Below are 8,333 nucleotides of genomic sequence, written 5' to 3'. Positions count from 1 at the left end.
CTTAAATCTCAAAATATGTACTGAGTGTTGTGAAAAAATCTAGGGCACAAGAATGTTCAGAATAACTTTAAGCTACAAGGCAATGACAGTTTCTTCTCCATCTATAAAAGAGGATTTCTTTTCATGTATCCAAGATCATACCCTACTTTTCAGCTTTAAAATTCATCAGCTTTTTCTTATAAAAAAAGAATAAACCTCTCAAGTCCTTTTCTAAAATATTAACTAGTAAGTGGATTGTCTTAAGGTTCTCTGAATCATCTCGTGGGAGATGCCACATCTTCCTAAGTTACACTGCTGCCAACTGAAAGGAGAACCAGCATTCACTGTCAGGAGTGGCATTTTGTCAAAATTTATCATTGTCATGGTAATGTTATCATTTTGGTCAATCTAGTATACTGCAATTTAAATATTTTAAACTTCTACAATATTAAAGATATATCATTTTTGAAGATTATGAATTTTTATTTCCTAAAACTGTTTAGAAATACATTCTGTAAACTCTTCTACATCTTTCATCTATTTATGCCTTTTATAGTAAAGTCATCACTCTATCACCTCTCTACTGAACAAAATTGCTACCATAGATTGTATGAACAAGGACTCTAATTCTGCTGTACTCCCTCTTTTTCTTTCTCTTCCAGCCCACCACCTTCCTTTCATGATCCTTGCCTTTTAATGACAGAAAAAGGGTATGTAACACAAGAGATAAATTGTCCTCAACTACTGTGATTTCAGATTTCATAGTATTCTGAAGTCAAATCTAATCTAACTAACCTAAACAATTCCTTTCAGTGTAAAAGATATGATGCTTAAGGAATGCTTATTTATGAATATGTTACTGTTTTAATGTGAGCATGAAGAACAGCAACAATTCACCCTTCATCTCTCCTTATGCATGGAATTCACTGTTGATTTCAGATATGAAACTATTTGTTCCTGAGTGTAACTCTATACAGGAGTAAAAAGATGCTATTCAGTTTGGCATAATTCCACTTATTTTTATATTAGAGATCTATTTTTTCTTTTTTTTCCCCTTAATTCTGGTAGCTTTTAGCTTTAATTGTCATTAGAGTTTGCCTTGCAAGTGCTATCAAATTCTTAAAAAGACAGAATTAGCACACTTCAAGGATTAAGTCTGAATTTAAATATTTAGCACTTTGCATAAAAGTGACCCAGTTTCAAAAATATTATCAGGAAAATTTCACATACGGCTGCAAACCTGGCATTGCTTTCTACGTATGGTACTTTCTACATGGTACTTACACCATGATCAATTTCCAACCTAATTCAAGAGGATCTATGAGAGATACTAGAAATATGTTTCTCCACATGCATTTTTAAGAACCAGTTTAGGGTATTTCAGAAACATGGAGTCATACAGGAAATCAGACTTTAAAGCTTTTGTTAATCCTGGGTACTAGACATCTCCATTTTGAATGTGATACATGGCTGACATATCACTTTCATCATCATGTTAGAGATTAACCAGGAAGATTCCCATTCCAAAAAAGCATCTTTTATGGTAGCCTAGCTGAAGCTTTGGGTAGCTAGGTTTGATGTGGAAAAATTCTGAAATTACAGGAAATAGAAATCATTGCTCTGGTCTTTAAAAATGAAGCTACTGAAGAACATTTGACATATGATATAATAAGAAGTATTTATTTACATTTATTTCAACAGATTTTGACAAGTGCTACCACCAGGATTTTCAAAGGGGTTTGTCTGGGCAATAGCTGAAGCCGCATCACAGAAAATGCAAAGTGGGGTCATTCAGAGTGACCTGGAAGAGCTTGAGAAGTGGAGCCATGGGAACCTCATGAGTTCCAGTGAGACCAACACAGGCTGGGGATGAACAGATCCAGAGCAGCCCTGCCCAGTAGGGCTTGGGGGTGCTGTGGGTGAGAGGCTGGACATGACCCAGCCATGGGCACTCCCAGCCCAGAGAGCCAAACGTGTGCTGGGCTGCATCCAGAGCAGTGTGGGCAGCAGGGCAGGGAGGGGATTCTGCCCCTCTGCTCTGCTGAGACCCCACCTGCAGGGCTGCATCCAGCTCTGGGAGCTGGCACAGGGAGGATCTTCCCAGCGCAGGAAGGATCCGTTGCAGTAGTTACAGAGGAGCGCTATGAGGATGGCAAGAAGGATGGAGCACAGCTCTTGTGAAGAAAAGCTAAGACACCTGGGGTTGCTCAGCCTGGAGAATAGAAGGTTCTGGGGAGATCTTACTCTCCCAGTACCTAAAATGAGCAGATTCAGACTAGATATAAGAAAGGAATTTTTACCATGAATATTGTGAGACACTGGAACAGTTTTCCAGTTTCCAGTTTCCAAGGATGGGGTAGAAGATACCCCATCCTTGGGGCTTATTCAACATCAGGCTGGACCAGGCTCTGAGCAACCTGATCCAACTGAAGATCTGACTGCTCATTGAAGGGAGTAGCTGACCTTTAAAGGTACCTCACAACTCAAATATTGTATGATTCTCTGAAGAGAGGAGATGCAGAGTGGTGCAGCTCCCCCAGACCAAGCTTCACTGTGCACAGGCCCATTGTGCAAAAAAGGGATTCAAGGACACCCGGTAAGTGCTGGAAAGGGGAGCTCTGTGGCTGAGGTGGAAAACTCTGAGCTGGCCCACAGCAGCATGCACACAATGCACAGTAGTCACCCAATGGAGTTCCTGGATAATGCAGGCTTGGTAAGTAACTGTATTTCCTTAATTAAGGCAAAATTGCCTGGAGAGGATAATGTGATAGTAAGTTATTAAAAGGACAGGTTGCCATATCTCAGTTACAGTTTTTCAGAGAGAGAGAAGGCTCTAAATGCATGTGGAATAATTGCAGACTATAAGGAAGTTACAATGAATACGCAGAGTTGCTCCTGGTGGGCGTCACAGAAAAGGATTGGGTTGACTTCTGGACAGAACACTTCAAGATGAGGGTGAGCCTGCTGCACTTCACACTGCAGGGGCCTTATAAGGTGACAGACAAGAAAGAACGAGTATATATGAGAATTTATATGTGCTGAATTTCTGATCTGTTCATCTGTTAGAAGAATAGAATTAATCTTTAATAGTAATTTTATTATTCATATTATACAGAACATTTATTCTCCTGTCCAATACCAATGGCATTGTAAGGGCTGATAAATGTTTGCACTTTACTTTGGATACTTATGATCTTATAAAAATACTAAGTACAGGTCTAAAACTGGGGAGCAACATGCCATAGAATCATATATATCTTGGGCAAGACAAGAGAGTTTCTTACAAGGGAGAAATAACATTATTTTTCTATCTGGTTGAAATCTGCATCTTCTGCAGAAAAGTGCTATCATTTAGAAATGCATTCCTGTTGATCTACTATAGAAGCAGAGTGAAAAATGAAAGCCACAAAGAAAAACCTCAGATGAAAACCAAACTGAAGATTTATACCCACAAAGGGGCTAAGAAAGAATGTCAGAAATTGCAACCCAACAGAAATATATTTTTCCGAGAAATCTTTGAATTGTTGATGGAGTTTCATTAAAAAGAAGGATCTTATCTTGCCTAAGTGATATAGTATTACTCAATGCAAACTGCTAAGCTTTGTAAATGGCAAAAGAAGACATAAAAATGTGGAAAAGTTCTCAGGTAATAAATCACATCCTTGAGCCAACACAGGTACTATGTTTGTCCACTTGAACTAGTGCAATTCTTTAGTAAAGCACTAGACTGTGGTCTGTGAATATTTATCTCATCAAATAATACTGCACTGTACCATATGCATTATTGATGGTGCAACAATAGTAGGTTATGTTGTCAGTAGGCTGACTCGTCTTTAACATACAGCTTCATATGTAGCACCAATTTCACACCAAAAGACATCTCAACTGCTGGATGAATTGCTGTGGTTGTTTAGCCCTCAGAACAAACCTCTATAAAATAAGGAATATGTGAAATCTTCTGCATGTACTTGTAATTTTTTCTTACTCAGTGTATTTGGATTGGAGGACTCCTTATACCTCCAGTTTCCTGGGATACAAGAATCAAATTTGGACCACAGAAAAAATATTCAATAATTACCTTTGTTTTCTTTTGAGTTTAGTTTGGAAGCTTTTGTAGCAGAAATAGGACAGCAGAGATATCACTAGGGCTCATGGTCTTGTGTTTGCCTTCATGGAGGTCTGCTGAATGTTGATGGGGGACATGTTTGGCGGGGGACATAAGTCTGCACATTCCTGGTGTTCTAACACCAACTAGGGTATCTAAGTGTCATTGGTCTAAGTAAAAACCAAAGTCTAGAGGATGCCTTACTCCAAATAATGTATTAATAATATATTTTAGCCAGGCCTAGGGAGAACTCTTTTTCTGCATAACAACAATATTTAGACTTATCTACCTGGCAGGTTCCTGGATGAAGTATTATTGAGCCATCCTCTTTACACAATTTGCTTCAATATTCCATTTTGTTGATTATTCAAAGTAAGCCTTTCCCACAGTTTTACACAATTATTATCAGTCTTCCAGTGTGGTAGGTATTTTGCAGCAAGTTTTGATGCAAGTTTTCTTCACCAATTATTCTGATGTAAATACTTTACACTTGTGTGTGTAGTGACAGGTCACCGTTGAAGATTATGACAAATAAAAGAGGTTTCTGTGAACACAGTAAAACTTCATGCAAAAAAAATTTGTACATTGCTCACTATGAGTCTGCCAAGTGCCATCATCACCCAGAGTCATTCTGTTAGCCTCTTATTTGGTGAACACTGAGAATCATGGAAAGGTGGCTTAATAAATATATGACAATCTGTAAGATAGTCAAAGAATGATGTTATGAGATCTTTTATCTCTGGGGCACATAAATTTAATTTCTGACTATGATACCTCATTTGTAGTGCGTTTAGTACCCACACTTGTCTCCATAAGACCTATGAAATCAAATTCTTCAAAGATTTTTAATTGAAATAAGAAATTACATCTGAGGGGAAAAAGTTACATTTTTTGTACTGTGTTTAGTACCCACACTTGTCTCCATAAGACTTACGAAATCAAATTCTTCAAAGATTTTTAATTGAAATAAGAAGTTACATCTGAGGGAAAAATGTTAGTTTCTATAAATTAGCCATTGTGAATTAAACACCATTCTCTAAAATCTATGGCAACTTTATGGGTAGATTATAACCTGTAGAATGGAAACCCATATGTCCCCCATTTCAGTTTCTCAGTATGTTGGGTTATTTCACTAATTTATTTTACTCTAAGGATGAATAATTTGTGTAAAAATCACCCGTTTTTATAAACCTTTTTTTGTTTCAGAAGGAGATTAATATAAAAAATTTCAAGTTATGAAGACAGGAAAGTTACAAGGAATTTATTCTCAGCATAACTAGGTGTTGTTACTTTTCCATTTGCTTTATATTGATGGCTACTGACATCTGAGCAACAGAAAACAACTTGTCTGGGAAATTTCTGGTACAGGTGTACACGTATTGCATATCCTGGAATTGCCTGGGTTAGTCTGGTTTTGTCTGTTGTTTCTGATTTCCTTAGAGGAGGTTATAACCTCAGAATTATAAATGAAAAATGCTAGTAACTCTAACAACCTCAGTAATTACTAAGTAAGTTCATTTTAATGTCACTGAAGGGCACTTAGAGGGTTTTGTGTATAATTATGTAGAAAAACAACCTCTCCATCTCTTCTGCCAGCACATTGAAAGGCAAGGATTCTTTCTTCAAATTCCTTAGCTGCATGCTCAAACTACCAGGTAAATAATTTGGGCGGTGGTTGAACATGCAGCATTAAACATGTTGCTAAAATTATAACAGCTATGAAGTTCAAATGAAATCTGTTAATCCAGGTGGGGGAGAAGGTTTAAGCAGGAGAAAAAGGATTTGTCATGATTACAATAGAAATGTAAGGTTACAAGGATATGAAAGAGGTCATCTAGCCCATCCTCCACTCAGAGGTATATACCATCTCTAAGAGACACTTAATCTCTTCTTGAATCACCTTCACTGGAAAAACACTTCGTATAATCTGATCCAGGGTTTAACTACACATAACAGAGAGGATTTTTATTTTTTTATCTACAGCATATCCCGTGCTATTCTTCAAGAATACATCCAGTCTAAATTGACCTCTATTTCTGCAAGAGCAGCTTGTATCAGGTTGTATTAAGTGTAATTATTGTATATATTATGGGAATTTTCAAAGCATTATTATTGCACATTTCAATATTTTAATTCTCATTTGTGAGTTTAATATTTCAATTATGACATTTAATCATGCTGATATATTAGTTTTTGGGAATTTGTAACTTTCTTCTACATGCCCAGTATATCTTTTTAGCAGCATGTTATGAAGAAGGAAAAATGTCTTTTTTAAAATGAAACTTTGAAAAAAAAGTCCTGTAAATGAACTTTTGAGGGCACTCTACAGAGCATCTCATTGTTAGAAAGTCCAAAGGAGATAAAATGAAATTTGCTTATCTTTCAGAAGCTTTTCTTCCATTTGCCTGGATGGCAATGCTGCACTAAAAAGGGAGAAACTCAGTTATACCTTTGCCAGAGGAAATAATAAAAATAAGAAGGGATCTTTCTTAGAGTAAGCTGTTATGACTCAGCTGGTACTTTATAGCACTTTACAAGTATGTCTCAGAAGTTTAGTAACCAGAACTTAATACAAATACATTTCTTTAAGATGACAGAAGAGCACAACTTCAAAACATTTCCTACCCACCTTCAGAGCTAAACATAAAAAGCTGTTTTCTCCACAGTATATTTTCACTGTCTGTCTACTACTTAGTACAAGTATAAAAAGCTTAAATGTATTTAAATATATTTCACTGAGTGGACCCAAAAATATTCTAAGTGTTTCTTCCTTCATGCACTTTATGTAGTGAGCTTGGAAACATTGGAGCTCAGTTACGAGTATTTAGGTGAAAAACTTTATACTGTATTCACAGTGTATTGAGACATACTGATATTTTCAAATAACTGCTCTCCTGTGCACCTGCAGCTGTCTGTCACTGTAGCCATGCCAGACCTTCCAGCCAGCCACTGGATCTTCTTCAAAGGTGCCTCTGTCAATATGACAGATTTTATGCTTCCAGCTTGAGAGAGATGGAGATCTCCTGCCACCTCCTCCACAAGAAAAGGACTTGCCCAAACACTGGTGCCTGCTGGAGTCCTTCCACACAAAAGTGCAGCTTCTCCATATTTATATTTTGATCCTGAGAGATGTCTGTGCCACAGAATCCATTCTGGTACAGCTTATTTCTTAAAAATGGGTAGGATTTCAGTGCCATAAAATGCATGTTCTTTCAGAGTTGCACTCCTGTATACTGAATCAAAAGGAATCCTTGATTTCAAATGATCTCAAAGTAGCAGTTCAGCTGCAACTGTACTGAGGTAAACATCTGCTTTGACTGGGATGTTACTGCAATAAGTTCTTCAAGTTGTAACATTTCATTCTCATTGCTTTGGCAGAGTAAGAAGTGGGAAGACATTCACCTAGGGACTGGAAGAGAGTAAGGTTTTTAAATTTTAAAAGTTTCATTTCTGAAACCCATGAAAAAGGAGCACTATTTGACCATAATCCTTTAATATAAAAAAATAACATATGGGTTGTTTTACAAAAAAAGGTAGGGTATTAATAACTTTCAGGTATTCTGGTTGTTACAATAAATAGTTACAATGTCTAAGATTCTTTTTTAACTTTAAAGACAAAACATTATGCTTGTTGAGCTTATAAATTCTAAGAGCTCCCTAAACACAAATAGCATTTGTTAAAACACTCCTAAAAGTCTTAATTTTGATACAGACATGAAACTTAATTTTTCAAATCCACAATTGATCAGAATAGTCTGCATGTATCATACCTCTCCAGTTTCCAAGATGAAAAGATAGGAAATGCAGTGAGACTTGCAATGGTATAGAAGTTGATAAATGCTTTCAAATTTATTTTTCCTCTGGCATTAATGAAGAAAAAAACATGCATGAATCCATTTGTATGCAAATTTATGAATTTTTCCAATGAATTTGTCATATTTTGGACAACAACTGTATTTTAAGAAAATAATTTTATGTAGCAGTAATTTTTTTAATAAGACAACTTCTACTATTTTTTCTTCTCTGAAGACTTGATGAAAGTTTGTTTTTTGAAAAAGCACAGGGAACAAAAATGTATCTGACTACTTTGTAGGAGAATATGGATGAAAAGTGCTGTTTTAATTTCTTTGATTTTTAAAAAAGTTTTCTCACTATTTTACTTTAAAATTATGCTTCATTATAGTTACAAGTGGACTACAGTTGAACAAACAAGGTACTAGTAGAAGGATATCTACTGTAGGAGGTCTAT

This window comes from Sturnus vulgaris, chromosome Z (assembly GCF_052056855.1).
Source record: "Sturnus vulgaris isolate bStuVul1 chromosome Z, bStuVul1.hap1, whole genome shotgun sequence".
Lineage (NCBI taxonomy): Eukaryota > Metazoa > Chordata > Aves > Passeriformes > Sturnidae > Sturnus > Sturnus vulgaris.
This window is presented reverse-complemented; position numbering follows the sequence as displayed.